Below are 21,588 nucleotides of genomic sequence, written 5' to 3'. Positions count from 1 at the left end.
TCAAGAATCTTATCAAATACGAAGTGTTGGATTATTCTTGGTCATGGATAAACCATTTGTAGACAGTTTTAACCCAAAGTCAAAGTTTAAACCCAAAGTTTAGTTTACAGCACCACTTCCCAAATGGTTATATTGGCAAAGTGAGGCAGTTAATTCTATGACAGGTACTGTAACAAGTGTTTTTGCAAGGATGAACTTCCCAAGATCTGAGTCAAGACTGAAGGCAGTTATGTTGAATTGCCTTGCTTAAGTGAGCTATCCTTTTACAGCAGCCTGTCTCAGTGCAGTTTCTGTTGAACCTACATTTGTTTTTTTAGGATCTCTGTTGAATGAATGCCCTGGGAATGGTATTATCTCCCTAATGGACTCAGAAACCCTTCCAGACTGTGTGTGAACACATGCGTATAATAGAAAAGCACCCTGTCCCAGCACATTTGGACGCAAGGGTTCCTTTGCTCAATATGGATTTAAGTGCTTTATAACACAGAATTTCTGCACTGCTTTATACCCTCCACAGCAGAACAATAAATAGAGATATCTCTTCTAACTGGAGATAAAGGCCAGGCACAGAAGCTAATAGATCAACCTTAGGGTAGTAGTGTTTTACTCAATGATTCCTAGCCATGAGCTAGAATTCACCTGTGACATCAATTTAACCTAAGATATTAGAGGAGAGAAACAGTAGTTTCTTGTGAAATGGAACCTTAATTTAATGGCAGTACATTTAAATTAACTTTTCTCATTTAAGTACCAAACTCAATTTCAAGGATTCATTTCCTGGTGCTGAGCAATACTGTCTCTTTTATCTGTGGTACACAATATTTACTGATGGAAGATATTTGTTCTGATGGGTTTATAATCTCATAATATATCCTAAACCCCACTGGTTTTCCAATAAATAGGGAATATCACTATCAAGCACCAGCCTCAGGAACAGACCCACTCTAGAGCTGATATTCTGGATAGTCTATATGCTGTTTGAAGTGAATGTTTCCAGTTTCAGAACTATTTCTTGCTACAGCATTAACAGCTCATAGTAATGAAAGGTATTATCTGGATTTCTTTATGCACTTGACTTTGAAGTATAAATCCAACATTTTTTTGAGTTTTTTTCTCAATGAACTTAATTTTCTGTTTTCTCTAAAAGAATTTTACTACATAACACATTAAAAATTATCTCATAGTAAATACATTTGTCATTTCCTACTGGAAATAGTTCCATTGATATGGTTGTGACCCGGTTGCTGAGGTCAGACTAGTCCTTTAAGTGTCTGGAAATCAGCTGGGGGGGGTGGGATTCCATTGCTGCTAGTTCACAGGCCTTTACACAGAGTTAACTTGATGAGTTCTGCCAGGCATGTTTGTACCCTCAGAACAAAGACTGACCCTCTCCTTCAGCAGGCTGGAGATACTTGGTTTGGGTGCCATATAAACTAGATTGAGAATGGTCCAATGGAATTGAATTTAAACAAAACGACCAAGTGAAGAGGTTTTGCTTACCCTTTAGAAAAGAAATGTGGGAAGACACATGATGCGTCTTCAAACATGTAAAACAGAACTTCATAAATGGAGAAAATAGTTCATTATTCATGGCTACAGTTCTTAGAATAATACATAGTAAACTTTAACTGTAGAAAGAATGATTTAATTTGTACATTACGGAAAAGCTTTCAACTGACAGAAGAGGATGCTCTTATTTTTCTGTGTAGACTAAAGAAAGAAATTCCACCCCTGAATTTTTCAAGCAACAAGTAGAGACAATCTAACAGAGAAAGTTTAGATTTTGACGAAAAAGGGATTTGGTGGAGACTTGGATTAATTAATTTTTTCCCTCTACTCCTTTATGATTCTATGAGAATTGTGACACCACAGTGGGGATTATTGTCACACTTAAAACAGGAAAGCCATGTCAACTCAACATATTAACTTTAAGATTACTTGTATTTCAATCCAAAAACTGTTTTGTTTAGTCATTGATTATCATTGACTGTATATTATTCCAAAAATAGAATTTATTTGCATATCACCTGCATTGGTATGCAGTTATACATATACATAGAAAACATGACAGGTTATGTACAAATGATGATAATTTTATGATATATAAATATGATGATATGATAATTACAGAGCCCATACTCGGACCTTCATTGTGCTCTTTCTCTTGTGTTCTCCATGTGTTTCTTTTTCTCTGTATTAATAATGCTTTATTTGTGTCATTGCTGAAATTTCAGAATGAAAATTTCTTTGCTTGTGTAACTTGGAAAAAACCAGAGTTGTATTGTTTCTCAGCTTTTCAACCAGGATGGAATATCATGAAATATAAATTATACTTTACATAATTTATATGAAAAAACCCTCTGCACCTCTAAAATATTACAATTCTATGCTTAATTGCTGTAGGGCTCAACATTATTGCCAAAAGTAAAATTTGCAAATGGAATAAAAATGATCAGTAAGATCCTATATAAATGAAAACAATTTTAATTATTATCATCTTGTAATACAAAACTAGTAATTCCTTATATTTTACACATCTTCTTCTGGAAAAATATGCGACTTGGTACCCCAAGATGTGAAGTACTTTGTCAATTTTCTCCCTGCTGGATTTGTGGTTTGTTAATAACAGAAATACCTCAACATTTTCTTAGAGATGTCAAAACATTTGTCAATGGTGACAATTAAACTCAGGATTGTTTGTGTCAGGATGATAAATTTACTCTTTATCTTTCAGAAAGTATGCTTTGTCTACTGCAGCTCTTAGATGAAATATTCAAAAATTTTGTTTGCTCTAATTTAATAATAGTTTTGTTCAATAACAGGCATTGTCAATAGTTGGGAAAACAGTGTTTTCCTTTTCCAAATGTTTTCCTACACTTAGCCACATTAAAAAGCTTCAAGCAGTTTTGTTTTTCAAGATAACTATATATGACTACTGCTTGCTGCCTAGGGTTCTACAGGGACAATTTCAGTTCAGAACAAAATAGAATATTTCCTCCCTCTACTGGGTATAGACCACTTTAAGAGGTAAAATTGTTTCATGTATCTCCTCCCTAGTGTAAGAGAGAAGGAGTAAGATTTAGAGGAATCTTCTTCTAGGTATAACAAAACCTGCTTCTACAGAATTTTCCAAAATAACTGATTTTTTGAGTCAATGTACAAAATTCTGCTCCGTGAGAACAATTGCCCAGTACTAACACTGCATTGGAGACAGCTATTTTCAGCAAGTGTGACTATCATTCTCCTGCTTGGTTTTAATCATTGAAGGTTTTGTTTGGTTGGTTAGGTTTTTCATTTAGTTGGGGTTTTTTATTTGTTTTGTTTGAGTTTTTTGTTTGTTTTGTTTTGATTCTTTTAATGGTTTAACTGGGGGCTTTGTTGTTGTTGGTTTTGTATATGTCAGATATCAGTTTCAGCCTCCACTTCTTTAATTTAATCTACCTGTGTTTGGAGGCAATAGCTACAAAAAAAAATCTCAATCTGTTTTAGCATACAAAACACACCTCATTAGCAAAAAAGACCGATGTGAACTTTGAGGTTGTGTTGGCTTTGCACTCACTTCAAAGCAGAGTTCAAAGCCCTGATCCTAGTAAAAGCACTAATGACAAGACTGCAGAAGCATTCAATGCACTCAGCAAAGGCCAGGTTTTTTAACATGTTCTATTCCCATTTTGGTGACAGATAAGTGCTTAAATTCTCAGAGAGCTCTCTGCATTAGCCAGTGAGTTGTTGAAAATCTGGAGATTAATGCCACTGGATGCTAAACAATTCTGAGTGCCTGCCATTCATTAACAGGTATGTCTGGGATCTAAAGCCACGTGAAAATGGAGTCCCTTCATAAAATTTTACCAGGTGAATTTAAAGTCCTTCCAGTCTCTATTATTTCTTTAATCTAAGGAAATTTAGTCCTGAAATTAATATTTTCTCTAGATAGATTGGTATCTGCTTGCTTTTATGAGTTTTTTTGGTATAATCGATGAAATTATAAAAATTCTTCTATTAAAAAAAAAAAAGGATTTTCTGTTTTGCAGATGTAAATTATTGAAAGTGCAATCCTTTCTGCTATTTATTTTCTATGTCACTGTTTTATATAGAATATTTTTCCTATTTATATAATATATTTTTAATTTTTTAATCAATATAATCCTAAAGTTTTTCTCTTTAATCTTGGTAAACCAGTGATTACTTAAGTGAGGCCTGATTTGACCACCATTGTACACATATGATGTAACGAACCTTCACTCTTTTCTCTTAAAATTGTTATATAAATGTTCCAGTAGAGATTATTTAGTGCCCCTTCTCCACAATTCTGCTCCAGAAAACTTGTTCTGGAGGTGGAAATGGGTTTCAGAAGATCCTACCAAAACATAAGTGGCAAGTTATCTCCTATCTTCACATATTTGTCTTTACTTAATTTTATACTTTTCAAGTAAGAGACAGCTGAATTCCAAGTTTTTGATTATCATAATTGACTGCCAGCATTTATACCAGCTCTAACATGGGTGAGCTGACCAAACCTTTTATTGTAAATGAGATAAGAGTCAGAGTGATCTAAAAACAAAAGGACAGGAAGGGCAACACCCCAGTAATCATTATGTGCTCAACAGGGATGCACAGACAATCCGAGCCACTTGGCTTTAGCCAGGCACTGTAGTTTGGTCACTGTGCTGTTCTCAAGTAAGCATAGCTCTGGCAGGAACCTACCAGGGCACTGGCAGACCTGAACTGGGTCTTTGTGCATCCAGACTCTTTGTGTAGTGAAAAGCATAAGCCTTTGGGCCCTGCCAGAAAGACTCCACAGCACAGCCATGGACAAGAACCACTGAAAAAAAAATTACCTGTACTCCAGTTGTAACATATATTTCTGGAGACCCTTTCCTTTGGCTTGTTATGTTGCTGAGTGCAACACTAAATTAATCTGATCTAGAAATATAAAAGCACCGACATGGAAGTTCAGTGCTCAAAATCATATCCTGTAGCTGTGGATCAGCATCCAAGAGCAGGAGGCCCAATGATTTGCAAGATTGTGGGTCTCATTATTTTTCCAGGTCTTGGCTTAGAGCTAGGCAAATGAAAGCCACATTTTTAAAGTATCTCAAAATTTTTAGTCAAAGAAGATCAAACACTTTAACCTGTTGCCAGATGACAGTAGTGATAGCACAAATGTGTTATTGAAATATCAGTGCTTGTATAGGGCAGATCCTACATACAAGTGCTGCAGTGGACAGGGAAAAAATCCCAGAAAATACCCCACCACATACCCCAGTAAATCTTGTGAATCAAAATTAAATATAAATCAAATGTCAGGTTTTTCAGATGTGAATTTGAAGGGGCAGACCATAAAACCCTTTAGGGGTTACCCTTATAGACAAGTTCTTTGACATTGTTGGGACGACTTGGAGAAATTAAATTCATGCAGATGTTTCTTTACAGCACATGGACAAGTCTAGATGATTCTGGTATCTGTGAGAAAAATACAGATAATATTGTGTGTTATATAGATTGAAGCAGTGTCCCATAAAAAGACATCTTCGGGGCTGAAAAGCTCTTATACTGAAAGCTTTCTAGATCTCTGGAGGTAGGCTTAAATTTTGCCTTGGTTTTGGATATCAGAAAAAGGCTTTTGCAAGGTTACACTAACATAGCAAGCTGTGTATATGCACACCTGTTCTGTTCTGTCAAATATGATTTTCAGTTTATGTTGATTAAAAAAATCTCAATCACTAGTTTTTGTACAAGATACTCTTTTCTGTAAATAAAATACCTATCTGATACTTCATTTAACAAGAGCAAACAGTTATAGTTTGCTCCTTCCTATTTTTTGTCTTAATGAGACACCATAGTGGTACTCTGGAAGACTTTCAGTTAGTGCTAAATTAGAACAGAAAGTTGCAGTTGGAAGGGACCTACAGTGATCATCTAATCCAACAGACTGACCAATTTTCAGGGCTGACCAAAAATTAAAGCATGTTATTAGGGGGATTGTTCAAACATTTCTTAAACACTGTCAGGCTTGGAATATCAACAACCTCTCAAGGAAGACAATAACGTGTGCGAAAGAGTGTAAAAGTCTGGTGTAGCAGATGTTTATGCACATAGCCTAAATTCATTTCATGAACATGGGTGAGGATTCAAAAGTGAATTAGCTTAAGTATTTCATTAGTTAGAAATTTGTGATGAAAAATTACTGAAAAATCAAGTCCTAGAAGAGCAGAAGAACTAGGAACCTTTGCTAATCATATTAAAGAAAACCATAGTAATCTACAGTTCTTGATTAGCTCCCTTAATGATGAAAATTCTCCTTAGAAAATATTTGTTAATCATTATGAAAAAAAAAAGTTGTATCTTTCTAGCTATTTGATAATTATTGCTTACATGGTTTGTAAGGAACTGCTTTCCTTAATCCCTCTGAAAAGAACTTCGGGTTGATGAAATTAGAATCTGAAAGAAAAGGTGATGTTTATTGTGCAGTGTTAAATAGAGTGCTAAATACAGGATTTTACTGGGCAAAATATAAAAACCAGCTATCAAAGCCAAAGCATATGTGTAAAAGCACATTATTACAGCATAATTGAACATAGAGTAAGATAAAATATTTTCTGATAATAATAGGGTATCTACTTGTAGATACCATACATTTACAATATGGAAATGTTTTTTGAGAAAGAAAACTTTAATGTCATGCAGTACAATCAATTACTTCAGATTATTTGAAGACAGTGTCTTCCCTTAAGAAATACATATTAAGCAGATGTAAAATCTGTATAAAAAGTAAGAATACCTGAGGAGAATTAAGTCCAAACACAGGTTCCATCTTTTACTAGGTTAACCATGGGCCTGCTGGGCTAGTTTTCAGGCCTTTTCTAAGGTTTTGGAAATCACAAGAAGAAAAATGTGTTGAAGTCTAACAAGGATCATAAACTCCTCATTCAACAGTTCCCAGACTGCAGCGCATGTACTAGACTAAGTGTCTGCCCTAATGACGATCGTTAAAATTTCTAATGAGATGTGCTGAGTACTTTTGAGTATCTGAGGGTCTGAAAATTGCTTGATTGATTATAAATTTTTCATGCTGAGAAGATTTTTGGGAAATGCTTTTAATTTGGAATGCCTCACATTGGTAAGGCAGAAGGGAAAGGTGATGATTCCAAGAACAATTTAAGTGCAAGGAAAAAAAGAAAAAACTCTAAACTTCTGGGGTGTGAGGAATAGTACTGTAAATCTCATTTTCCAAAAACGTTTATGAAATAGATATGTTTTTAAAATAGATATAGCAAAAGGATGAATCCCTGAATATTTCTGTCTCTCTTCTGAGAAGAAATTGTATGTAGCTTTAATTTTTTGGACAGAATATAGTATTACTCAGAAGAGGATATGGGGAGACCTTACAGAAGTCTGGAACTTCCTTATGAGGGTAAGTGGAGAGGCAGCACTGATCTCTTCTCTCTGGTGACCAGGGGCAGGATCTGAGCCATGAGGCTGAGTCAGGGGAAATAGAGGTTGGATGTAAAGAAAAGAATCCTCACCCAAAGCGTTGTAGGTAGCTGGAACAGGCTCTCCAGGAAGTGGTCACAGCCCCAAGGCTGGCAGAGTTCAGCAAGTTTCTCAACAACACTCTTTGGGGACATGGTGTGACTCAGGGTGTCCTGAGCAGGGACAGGAGTTGGACTTTGATGATCCCTGTGCGTACCTTTCAACTCAGCATATTTTGATGTTATATGGTATGAAGTATTTAATGCTATGATATTATATGATAAATTATATGATATATTGTATTATTTTTCTTATATGATTCTATAATTCCCCACCTATATCAAGCAGGATTGCACTCTGGACCTGTAATGCCAATGGACTATTTCCATGGATCCCAGTGGACTTTTATTCAGGCCTTTATTTCTTGTAGAGACTTGATTTCTTAAACAGGTGTTCAGCTGTCACTATTTATGTAATTCCTGATAAAGTGTGGCCATACCATATGAGTACTCAACTTTCTTAAATTTAGTTTCTATACTTGTCTGCTCTCTTTTGTTCTTCCTTAGCAAAGCTAAACTTACTCCAACTCAACTTTGTTTCAGTCACTAAACCCACTCTATTTTCTCATCTTTTCTTACAGCTGGATGTAACTTATCCCTCAGCTTAATTGTTTAATGCAGATTGTTCCTCCCTTTGGAATAGTGGGAGGTTTGCTGCTATTTCCCAGGCTCCCTCTTCCACTCTGTAGCTGTCAAAGGATGGCCTTAAAGTTAATGAATCCAAGACTTGGATTCAGAAGGAGTCAAAATGTTGCTGACTGTAGCTTTCTGTCTTAATTCCAAACAGTGTTGGAAAATAGTCTTCTATTATCAGGTGCAATTTAGATTGATTTGCAGTGTGAGCAGGTCACATTTATGTTTCAGCAATCAAGAGCAGTGAATCCCTAGCGAGCCTTTGCTGACTATGTGCAAGGTGAGATTAGAATTAATTTTTTTTTTCTTTTCCAATAAATACACAAAAAGAGGAAGAGTTCTCTACTGTAGCAAATACAGGTTTCAGATAACATGATTAAGCCATGGAAGATAATCTACTTTCCTCGATGTTTGTGGACTGAATCAAAAGATAAGTTCCCATCAATCAATGAGATTTATATGATGAATATTTTCAGCCTGAAAATAACTGGTATATAGATCCTGACACTGAGCTCATGGTGGGCTCAAGGTGGGCACAGTATGATAAGGCAGCCTTTGTAGCACCCAGAGAATTCTCCATTTAAGTCTCAGAGGTCAGACACTACTCAGCTGCTCTCATGTGTGCTTGTCCTCAAAGCAGATGTGTTAAGTTTCCACAAAAAGACTTCAACTCAATGAATGATCTAGATGTTAGTAATCTTAGGACTTTATGATATATTCTAACTTTTTTCCAATTCAAAAAGTGTGAACAGAAAAAAGGGAATTAATTATGTGCTATATATGATATCGTGTAATAATAAAAATTAATTATCAATACCTACAGAAGTACATAGAAATATCTTCATATTGCCCTCATGCTACTTCTTAAAATACAGTAATGAAATTTAAGTTCCTTTTTTTTTGGCTCATTACTACTGGCTTAAATACGTCCAAGTGAAGCCATCCTAGTTTTCATATAATCTTGCTGCAAAGTTGGCATATTATCACTCTGCACTACTTGAAAGGTCTAGCTCTATCAAACATGAACCTGAAATGCAATTTATTTCACCAACCAAGGGCACTTATATTTTAATACTTGTTATGCAGTTTTCTTACATTCCAGTATTTGAAAGGAAAAAAAACTCCAACATACTGTATTGATGGGTTTTTTTGAATCTCAGTTCTGGCCTCAGCTGATTCCCATTTTTATATACCCATTTCTGTTTTTCCACTTAAAATTTTCTGACCTTTTCCTTAATTTTTATTTTATGTTAATCTATCAATCTATCTCTGTGTATGTATGTATGTGTACACATCCACATTGTTGCAAACTACCTTCCAGAATAAAATCTCATGGACTTCAATGTCTTTACCTGAACACTCTCAAAACAGAGAGGGAAGTATTTGCTCATTGCATAAAGCAGTCACAGTGATAACTTTAATTTATAGAAGCAGGAAGCAGTGGTTATCCACCTTTTACCTGTTTATTTATACTTTTTAAAGGCCTGAGTAGATATTGCTACAAAAAATTGTGTTGCCCATAGTCCAGGACTCATCATGTTTTGATTGTTCTATAGAAGATCCCTATTGAGCACAGGGGAAGATTGGGACAAGGATCAGTTTGCCACTGAAAATAATTAATAGTTAATAGCAATTATCTATCTGAAGATGGAACAGGATCATCTGTGTATGCATAAGCAAAGCTTAGCTTTTCTAATTCCAGGAAAAAAAAAAAAAAAGCAAGCTATTACTGTTCAGCAGCTTTGTGTAGTTTTCATTGGTTTGCATCCTGAGTTTCATATGGAATATTTTTCCTATAGAAAAGTAAGGAAGCCTTTAAGTATCAAACCAGCTCAGCAGGACCCATAAAATTGGGATTATACCACTGGTCTTTGTTTTAAATATAAACAGCAAGAGAACTACCCCTTGGTAAAGGGCTTAGAGATTGATTGATGAAATAGGCTATATATTAACTGAGATAGTATTATTGCAAATTGGTAAGTTCTGCTCTGATCTAAATTGTAAGCTGTCTTTATTTTATTTTTGTTTTAGTTGACTCATGTCACAGCAGGGGCTCAGAAATTAATGTGAAATTAATAGTCTGATTGAAATATACTTCATCAGGCCTTTTCTTGCCACTCTGTTATAATATGTGGCTTTTGAAATCTCAAAAATGGATTGACCTATTTTTATGTTCATTTTAAGCTGCAAAACTATTTTTCAAACATGCTATTAGGCTTTAAGTATTCTTGGATGTGGTCTGACTGTATAAATTCCATACTTTTTACACACACTCCTTATATAATTTTGTCTGTGCAGAAATTTTGGCATTTGTAGTTACAGTTCCCTCCTCTTCCACACATTTGCTGAAAATTTTGGGGCAAGGAGATATTTTCTGTAGTTCACACAGAGACTGACATTTAGTCCATTATTCTGTGAAAAATGTTTAATGATTCCAGAGTATTTCTATGCCCTATGGAAGTGCTGTCATTAATTTTTTTTTCTTTTTAAAATTCAGATCTCAGGAGTGTGCTGAAATTACTATTAACATCTTCCCTCCATGACTGAATGAAATCATGGCATCTGTATGCAGGGGCTTATAAGTATTGCATTCATTTCAGACTTGGTCTCCAAAAGGAGAGGTTTCTATAAACTTATAGCTCAGGGGTGTGTCTGTAGAACTGGGACATTTCTGTCCCCCTTTTTAGTGGTAGTAGTGACTCTGCTGAAGACTCATAACATTTTAAGCCCCAGATAAAACAAAACTGGACCTTGAATGAACACTGTAATATATGAATTTTTGATGCTGCAAATGTTTTGTTTGATCTTTCCTCTAGTAATACTGGAGAGATATAATTCTCAGTTACTAACATTTCCAAAAATACCTAAGGGTTTGCATGAATCTGCTGCTTGTGATTTTTACAATTTTCCCTAGCTTGAGCAGACATTGTCTGATGAAACAAATATGCCTTTGTTATTGCTTTATGGTCTCTGGTGTTACTGTGGATCACCCAGACAGGAACATCTCTGCTGTGAGGAAAGGCTGAGGTAGGACTGTTTAACCTGGAGAAGAGAAGACTTGAGAGTATATCAATACCTAAAGGAGAGTGCAAAGAGGATGGAACCAAGTTATTTTCAGTAATGCTCAGCAAAAAGCAATGGCATGAAACAAGAGACAAGACTCCATCTGAGTAAAGGTAAACATTTAGGTAAACACATTTTCACTGTGAGGGTGACCAAGCAGTGGCACAGGTTGTTTCAAGAGACCGTAGTCTCCATTCTTGGAGATGCTTCCTGTATAACTATATAGAATAAAACTTTCATTGTGGCATGAGAATCTTTTAGTTGAAATAAGATGTCTGAATTGTTACCTAACTGCACCATTTTGAAATTTTTATTTTGCATTTCTATATCAGCTGATTTAAGCTACCCTTTTTTCCATTTGACTAATATGTCTATTGAGTTTGCATGACAAGGTTTTGCAGCAGCGGGGCCTGTCTACAGGGGTGGCTTCTGTGAAAGCTGCCAGAAGCTTCTCCCATGTCTGAGAAATCCAGCATCAGCCAGCTCCAGGACAGACCTGCTGCTTGCCAAGGCCACACTAATCAGGAATGGTGGAAACAGGGACAAATCTGGCTTAACAGATTTAAGGGAAAAAAAAACCCTCTACAGTTTCAGGCTGAGAGCTGAGTGATGATATGTGAAACACTTCTGCAGATCAAGATCATTGAAGAAGAAGGGGGATGACCTGCTCCAGGCACCAGAGCAGAGATTTCCATGCAGTCTGTAAGCCTGCAGTCCACTGAAGTCAAGATAGAGCAGATCACCACTGCAGACCCTGGAGGAGTCCATGCCAGAGCAGGTGGATGACTGAAGGTGGCTGTGACCACCATGTGAGAAGCCCAAGCTGGAGCAGGTTCCTGGCAGGACCTGTGCCCCCCGAGAGAGAGGACCCCATTCTGGTGCAGGTTTGCTGGCAGCACCTGTGACATGAGCTGATCCCACAAGGAGCAGCTCATGAAAACTGCAGCCCATGAGACAGACTCACATTGAAGAAGTTCATGGAGGATTGTTTATCTTGGAAGAGACTCCATGGTGGAGCAGAGCTCTCCCTCTGAAGAGGAAGGAGCAGCAGAGGTAATGTGATGAACACCTCCCATGCCTCTGGGCCACTGTTGGGGGGAGGAGGCAGAAAAATTGGGAGTGACGTTGAAACATGATGTAGTGAAGAGGGAGGGGTGAGAGGAAGTTTTTTTTAAGATTTGGTTTTATTTGTCTTTATCCTACTCTGATTGGTTTGGTAATAAATAAAATTTCTGTTCCCTGAGAGGAGTTTGTTTTGCCTGTGGCAGGAAATGGTGAGTGATCTCTCCTTATCCTTGACCCCTTGGCCTTTCACTCTCTCCCCTGTCCAGCTTAGGAGGGAAATGATAGAGCAGCTTTGGTGGGCACTTGACATCCAGCCAGGGTCAACACATCACTGGTTCACACAATGCTTCAAGAATTAGTTTCAGAAGAACTTGTGGATGTGTAAGACATTACCAAGAAACTAAGATACAGGGCAGGGCTTATATTTACCCTTGAAAACTCAATTCTAATGGAAAATCACCTTTCCTGTGACATTGGAAATCTTTGTTTTGTGAATGCAGATGATGTCACAAGTGACAACTGAGATAGATATGCTTCATTAATAAAAGGTTGTGCTTTCATGTCACTGCCTTTAGTAATAACATCAAGGTAAACCAATAAACTGAATCAAATATCTTTTATGATAGCTGTCTGCAATTTTCATAAGGAATTTCCAAGAGAGGAATCTGGTATTTTGAATCCCTCTTTCATAGGGGACATAGGGGACTTCCTTTTCCCCTGTAGACTATATTATATGTTAGTATTTAAAGATAATATATTTTTTTAAGAGAGCTTATGTTTAATGTCTGTTGACAAGGGTTTAGTGTCTGTTCTGCATCAAGGCAATTTTAGAAGGCCTTTACCCATCAAAATTTATACTTTTTAGTTACCTGATGACTTGTGATCAAATATACTCTTGCTGTCTCCTAGAGCTGTGGCATATCTCCATCTGAATTGTCCAATCTCCATTTCAGATGTCCAATCATTTGCTTTACCAGGTCTCAGTTTTTATTTTAGAGCCCTGAAATTTTCAGCTGTTTCAACTGATTGTGCGCTCTGTCTTTAATCCCTTTGTAGAAATTTCAACTTAGGTAGAAGTTCATCTCTTCAGGCAGTAGCTAAGAAACACAAAGATTACATAAAGGTTTTGTAATCACTTGTTATTTTGGCCAGTACAAGACATTTGCAGAACTAGGAAAAATTAATTAAAAAACCCCTTCAATTTTCTGATTTCCATGCACTTCTCAGCGTGCTTTGATCTTCACAATCCCTTGTACAATCCAGGGGTCTGCCACTTTTTCTCAAAATTTTTTAAATCTTGGTGCAAATATTTGTATATTTATATCTTTCCACTCTCTTTTCTAAGTTTCTTGTATGTCTATTGAGAAGCTTGTCACTTGCTATTTTCAGCTACTTAATTTAAGGTTTCATTGCTCAGCTGTGTTGTGTAATTACCGTCCCACACCAGATGATGTGGGACTGCTCAGTTACCTCCTTTATAGACTTGAAAAACTATAAAGCAAATTATTTACCTTAGGGAGCTCCAGCTGATTGAAAGATCATAAAAATTTAGTGATTTTTCCACTGTTAATTATTCTCAAGGTATAAGAATTGCTCTCTTTTGGATTCATGTCAGTATAGAGAACAAATGGGTAGAGAAGACAACCATATACTATATTTAAAATTAAAGGTACAACCTTAGAAAAAGTTGGTTGTTTTGCAAACACAGTTCAATGCATATTTAATATGAGGCTGTTGCTGTTTTTTTTGTTTATTTTTGTAATAGAAGAGTTGGATATCTGGTGACATTTTCACTGAGGAAATGTTTTCTTCAAGATGGTCCTTAGAGAGCAAATGCCTCTTCTACACGGTGATGCTTTGTGCAATTTAGATGTCTGTCCTGGTTTAGGGCAAATTTGGGAGCAAACTTCTGACTGGGGTTCTTGTAGAAATCAAATTCAAGTGGCCCCTCCCCCCCACTAGTTTAGGAAAGATTTTTTTGAAAAAACAGTGGTAAAAACTGTTTATTTAACACGGAAAGTACTTACAAACATGAAAAAATAAATAATATTAAACAATAAAACCTCTCACTGTTCTGAAGAAATGGCAGATTCAGAAAGTATTTGTCAATGGGTGTAGCTTGGCTAGTTCAGTCCGGTATCTTATTCTTGAAAGAGAACTGAAAGTTTTGTAGGTCTCATTCCTGTTTGCTTGTCAATGTAATTTTTGAAAAGAAACCTAGGGACCTACCCCACATTACTTAATCTAATTCTCCTTGGAACTTGTATTTTTGCTCTCCATTCTTTTCTGTAGAAATTACCAAGATTTTAAAAAACAAAATACATCTTTTTTTTATTCCCCTTCTAGTCTTGCTATATATGGACTAGTGGGTAATAGTAGATAAGTGATTGCCAACAAATACACTCTAATAGTGCTTTCTTTTATATATATGTAAATATTTGCTCAAATTAAATACCTAGCCTGCTAAATACAGATCAGAAACCCATTTATAGCTCTATTTGCTTTGTCTCCTTTATGTTATATTTATTGCTTTATCTTTTTTTGTCTTCCTGATAAAACTGTTCACTGAATTCAGGATGTGGATAAACCATGACTTTGTACAGTGGCACTGTAATATTTCCTGCCTTGCTTTCAATGGCTATTCTAACAACTGTTAGTTTCTTATTTGTGTTTTAACCACTGTCTAGGTTCCATGTGGCTTGAAGAGAAGCTATTTTCTCTACGATTCTTTACTAATACTTCCAGAGTTCTAAGCAGTTTCATATCTCGCTTGGTTTTGAAAAAGTCTTATCATCAGCAGTTATGCTTCTGGTAAACAGTTCTAAAAATATCTTTCCTAAGAGTTAGTTTTTAATTTATTCCATGTTTTTGTGATTGAATAGTCAGATTTATTTTTTGTCTGCATTATTTTCTATTTAGAGATATGGAATATACATTCACATCACCAGCAAACTTTGTTATTTCACTTTTGACCCCTTCTCAAAGATCACTCACTCCACAGACTGTACCCAGACTGTGTGTGTCCCTTTGGGCACACCTCTTGCTTGTCTAATTTCAAAGCACAATTTTCCTTTTTTCCTCAGTGCCATTAATTCAAAAGGACTTTATTCTTATCTCACCATAGTTTAATTTCTTGTGAGCTTCTAGTGAATCAAATTTTTCAAAGGTCTTTGAAACCCAAATACATTTCACAGATCATAACATCTCCATACACCTATTCTCAGAGTAAAGATATATGAGGCAAGACTATTCTTTTCTTTATTCTCTATTTCCCAGAATACTTTGTTTATACACATATCTCCTTATTTTATTCTTTAGACATTGATCTGCATGGTATAAAGTTTAGCCTTTCTGGGCTATCTTTCTTTGATAACTCCTAGAAAATTTTTGTCATATTGTGTCCCATTTGCTAACTCTTGGTATGTAGAATGACTTAAATGATAAGCTGTACACTGCAGCAATTTCACATCTGAGTTCTTTTAGAGCTTTGGAGTGAATACCATCTGCTCCTGGCAGTTTTTCACTATTCAGCTTGGTCTAAATCCTCTTACAGTGGCAAACCAGTTGTAGACAATTCCTCAGTCTCCCCTTTTATAAAAAATGACTCAGTTGGAAACCTCAGTTCTAGGCTTCATGAGTCCTTGCCTTCCTTGACCCCTTCCTTTATTTTATTGCTGGCAATTATATTCAGTGGTAATATCTGGACTGGCAAGAAGTTCAGACCAGTCCGTGCAGTGATGGAGCTGTTGCTGAGGCCCTGTTACTCCACTGCCCATTTTTCAGTACCCATGTTTTTGTAAAGAAAAACAATATATTTATAGATCTAATTCTAATTTAATCCCATGGACTGAACAACTACCTTGCTTGCATTAGTTGCACTCTCCTTCCAGATTAGGTTTTTTTAAAGTAATCTAGTTCATGCACTCCAAGATTGCACTCAGCCTGCAGCAAGGGATGGTGGAAAATGTTCATGTTCATTGAGATTCCTCCATGGGGTACATAGCTGATGTCACACATTGATTCAAACAGAGAAAGTTACTTCTGGAGATCAATTGAAAAAGGAGACAGAGTGACAGAGGGAGAGAAGGAGGAAAGAGATAATCTCTCCGTCTAGGAAAGTGGTGGAGGGCTCCCAAGGCAAACATGTTCCCTGGATGCCCTCTCCAATGCAGCAAAGTCATCCAATAATTCTTTGGCCATGGTAACCATAGATTTTTTGATGCTATTAGTTTTTGGGATTTTTTTTTTGGGGTGGGGGAGGGGGGGGTGTTGTGCAGATTTTGTCCATTTGTTTTGTTTTGTTTTGTTTTGCTATGTTTGATTTAGTTTTGTTTAGATTTTGGGGATGGGAGGTTTTTTTTGGGGGGGAGGGGCTATTTATAGTCTTGTCAACACTGATAAGAGCACATTTTATTAGGGGCAGTTACATGATGATTGGGTTTTAAATTTTTTCTTTGTGTTTTATTGGGTAGAGTAAAATAAATGTAAACCCTACTGCAAAGGATAAAATCCAAGGGCAGAAAAGAGAAGAAAGGAGTGATTCTTATGTGAGTGCCCTGAGAACTAGCTGAAGGAATAATATTGGGATTTAAGAGTTAAAGGCCATAAAAACAACAGCATGAGCTCCATGGGGAAAAGTACAGCCCAGAAGCTCTGGAAAACAGTTCCACAACAGCTTGACTGGAAGAGCAAAGGGATAGATGCAGGGGAAAGGCAAGCTACTGAGCTGAAGCAGAAGGCCACGAGCAGTACAAAGGCACGGTGCCCACTGAGAGCAGGGATTGCACAGAGAAGCTGCACTCTTGATCCCAACTGCAGCCTACCAGTGCATGTCCAGCATCCCTGCCTGGGGGCAAGATCCTGACCATGTTGTTTCTGAAAAAGAATTGCAAGAATAAAAAAAGAATTGAAACAAGATACTATAATTTTTTACCTTGCTATATAAAGATGGCAAGAGAGCAGAATGTTTATTTTGTCCACTTAGCAGCTATTTGTTTTAAGGGTTGTCTTTCTACTCATTTTTTCCTTTTAGTTTTCTAATTATTAATTTTGCTTTGTGCTATTTGGAATGCAAAATAATTTGTATAACTTTATTTCTGAAATCTATTTACTTCTATTTTTATCAGTCATACTTTTGTATATAAATATTTTTCCTTTTCACCCCATATTTTAATTTTTTTTTCATTAAGTTTCTGTCTTTCTACATTTTCTCTTTTAGAAGCTGAAGATGCATTGCTGTCCCAGGTTTCTCCATTTTATAAGAAAATTTAATTGGAATGCATATAGTATGAGGCAGCATATGGTTTAGTAGTGAATTGTAGTCAGGAAGACATACAGAGAGGTACAATTAGATTCCAACTCCCATTTGAAAGTCAATGATAGCTGATTGCTTCCAGCCCTACATCTGCCCAGTCCCCTCCATATCTGCCCCAGCTTTGAGGATCACCTGCTTTGTCTTTAAGCAGCATGACACACAAGTTGTGAAGCATACCAAAGCTCTTCCTTTTCTTTAATCATTGGTTATGATACATTGTACACTTGAAAAACTTGCTCAGAGGGAAAAGTTTTTAAAATTTTAATTATATTTCTATAATTTTTGAAACGAAAACTAACTCATGAGAATCCAAATAAAAAAGCCATTTCATACTTGAAAGGTTCTAAAATGTGGTACTCTCTGTTTCTGAGCTCATAAAACAGTTTTGGGTATTGCATATCTGACATATTCATCTTTCTTGGTATCTCCCTCGGGTGTTCTGACATTAGGGAACACAGTTCTTGGTACACTGATCACCAGCTGGAATTACTTACTGCTAATGGAGACACCAAGGAGGTACAGTGATGTTCTTTAAATAATTTTGGTGAAAAGACAATAAATCAGTATGACTTATTTCTTTGGAAGAGTGATAGGAAACAAAATATAAATAATGCATTTTTCTCTGCTTGATGCAATTTCTGCATCATACATTTATTTCTGCCTCACTTGTCTTCTATTTCAGACTGGTAAGTAAGGTAAGTAAGAAAGTGAGTAACAATCTTAATTTCTACTATATGGTGTACAGACTTGCTAACAAACATAACGAAAGTTATAAATCTGCCTTTTCTTCCTTTTTTCCTTTTTCAGTTAGACAATCATGATCTTTAATTGATTATTAACTTTTCAAATTACAGAGATAGGAGCAAACAATGAAGGCAGCACACATGTTCTGACCCAAACTAAAAAGTGACATGTGTCCCTGAATGCTTTTTATTTTGGCTAAGTGATTGAATAGTGTGATACAGTTGTGCACAGAGGGAATGGAGGTGACTTTGTTGGTGTATTCCAGCATAGCAGAGATAGCAAGGCTCTGTCTCTGTTCCCCAGATGCTTAAAGTTCCTTGACCTTTTAAATGCATTTTGGCCACTAGCACTTTATTAAAAGATGAAGGCAAGTAGGTATTAGATTGGTATTTCATTTATCTGAGGAGTGAAAAGAATTATTTTCATGTAGAACACCATCAAAATATGAACATAACTCTGCTGAAATATATCAGTTTTCATCGTTGAGAAAAAGAAATTCTTATTTTCCGAATTGCCAATTCTCCCACTTCACCTATTCACCCTATTCAGTTTTGCTACATTTGGCCTGGAGAGCTACCTAAATATTTCTTAGTGATGGTTCTAATTATCCTAGGCAAAATGGTAGTTGAGTAGGGCACCAGAACTAAAACAGGAAAGTCAGTAAATCCTGTTATGTATTAAAATTCTTTCTGTTAAAAAATACTTAAAGAATTCCAGTGGCAAAATATATGTAATGAATAATTATTATTTCTTTCTAATTCTTTTGTTCACTGGATGGTGCAGCATGTGCCATATCCCAGTATTATTTTGCAGTTTTTACTACTTTGAGTTGTCCAGTTACCAGTAGCAACTGAACAAGCTTCAAGTAAATTAAAATTGATGGAAACTGAGAATGCTATATTTATTCAAACTGAGGTGAGTCTCTTAACATTAAGGATGATTGCAAATCTCTTTGCAAATGTAGGACATATAGTTAGCATGGCATCATCAGCAAGAGAAATGTAGCATTAAGGAAATAAACGAATATTCTACATAGTCTGTCTTAAGAGTGACCTTCAGAGAGTGATGTAGTCTATATTCTCTTATTCACAGTCTTTTTACACTGTGAGTGTTGTGGCAAGTGTCACAAGAGGAAACTGTTAGGATTTTCAGCATTTCTACCATTGGACAGACATTCTGTGATAATAGATTTTCTTTCCTTTTGAAGGTCATCAAAAGAGAATAAGCTGGGAAAGGCAGAGAAGTATATGTGTGTTGGGGAATAATTTGTGAGTCAGTCTCTTTAAAGCTTTCAGAAAGGCTTTCCCTCAATTTGAATTTGAATTGAGAGTCTGAGGTACTTCATTTCTTAGGATCAAGTTACCTCTTTATGAAACTACTTTTCAAAAATAAAGCAACACAGTATATATTATGAAAGAAACTTGAAATAATGTCTAGAACTTTAAGACTGATGAGCTGCAAAAACTTCAGACCATAATGTTAGCCTTTAGAGTTTGGGAGGTACTGCAGAGGAGTTCAACAAGAAACAACCAGACAGGCCATGAAATCTGAGTGATACCATGAGCTCCAAAAAGGACTTGTGCAATGCCATTTGATTTCTGCTGAGCTTTTTGATTCATATTTTTGCACACTAATGGCATCTGAAAGTGGACAGTAAAAACATGTATGCATTTATGTTGGCAGGTGTTATTTCTGAGTAACTGGTGAAAATTCTATATGCAAAAGAAAGATATGTAGCTTTAATCTCAAACCCAGGACTGTGAGGCATTTTCACTGCACAGTTTCATCAGATTATAGGGAAGGTTTAAACTCATAAGCATTCCCTGTATCTGCATCTGTGCCTCTTCAATCACTGTAAAAAGCTTTAATTGGGTAAATGGATAGCTTAGGGTTTTACTGCAACTGAATTTCACTATCAGAGAAGCATCCAGACATGAACTGCATTTGGAATAAGGAGTTATGGTACTCGAGATAAATTGATAAGGTTTGCACCCCATTTGTGCTCTGAGATTCCTGAAAACAAGTTCCTATTTGCAATTTCTTTCTAGAAATGCTTTCAGGTTAACTTTGCTTCACAGGACATAGGATATTCACTTTTCTTCATTCAGGCTACATAATTCATTCTTACTGAAAACAAAAAAAGGTCTCTTTTTTCTTCTGTCTATTAAGACATAATAGGTAGGCCTCTGATATCTAAAAATTGGTTGTGAATTGTCCATCTCAGAACCTAAAGCACTTGAACGTATATTTTTCACTGCTACAACTCAAATAATTTTTTGCCATTTTTACCTAGGCATTCAGAGAATGCAGTAGCAACTAACATAGCACTAAGATGACAAGTTTTTTATTCTTGTTTAAATGTCATTGAAAATATTCCAAGCTTTGAAGATCACTTTAAATTGGAAAAAGCACATTCTTAGAGGCATGACAGCCCTTTTGCAGCAAAAACTGCTAAGAAACAGACACTCATTTTCTGGTTGAGATCATGGGTGAGTCACAGAAGAGTCCAAATCCTTTACCTTTGTATTGTTCAAACAGTTTATAAATTCTCCCCTGAAAAAATGGAACATATATTTGGCAATGATTTTATTCTTATTTACTAAAAAAACTCTGTGTTGCATTTTTCTTTTCTAATGACTGATTAAATTTGACTGATTGACATGATTATTTTCTATCAGTTTTTAGGAAGAAGTTTTTGATTTTTTCTTGCAAGTACATAAATTATGATAATTTTTTTAAATGTGATTATACATTAATATGGCTTTTGAATAGCATTTAAAGATGAACACTAAAAGGGTCTACAAATATTAGTTTTCTCCCATGCACTTACAACTAAAATTTACACATTGTACTGTCATACTTTTTCTTCATCGGCTTGTTATAAGTGAAGTTTGGGATTGTTGTTTAGTTTTGTTTTCACTAAAGGAGCATTTTCACTACAGTAGCAGAGAACTGAAATTCCAAAATTTGCTACTACCAAAAGACCCCAACCCAATAAAAATTGGTGCTTGGAGTATTCAGCAAACTGAGGGACCAAAACCATTTTGTTTTCGGGCACATCTGGGATAAGTTCTCCCCATATTATACAAGTTTGGTGTTAGATATATCTTTGTACATATCATCCTTCTGTAAAAAGAAATCCCAATTTTTAAATTTTCTGAGTCTTTGAAGGTTTGCATTATAAACTAGACATTTTTTCCTCATAAAAACACACTATTTGCAGGGCCTTGTACTGAA

Source organism: Zonotrichia albicollis, chromosome 1 (assembly GCF_047830755.1).
Source record: "Zonotrichia albicollis isolate bZonAlb1 chromosome 1, bZonAlb1.hap1, whole genome shotgun sequence".
NCBI lineage: Eukaryota > Metazoa > Chordata > Aves > Passeriformes > Passerellidae > Zonotrichia > Zonotrichia albicollis.
Note: the sequence above shows the minus strand (reverse complement) of the source record.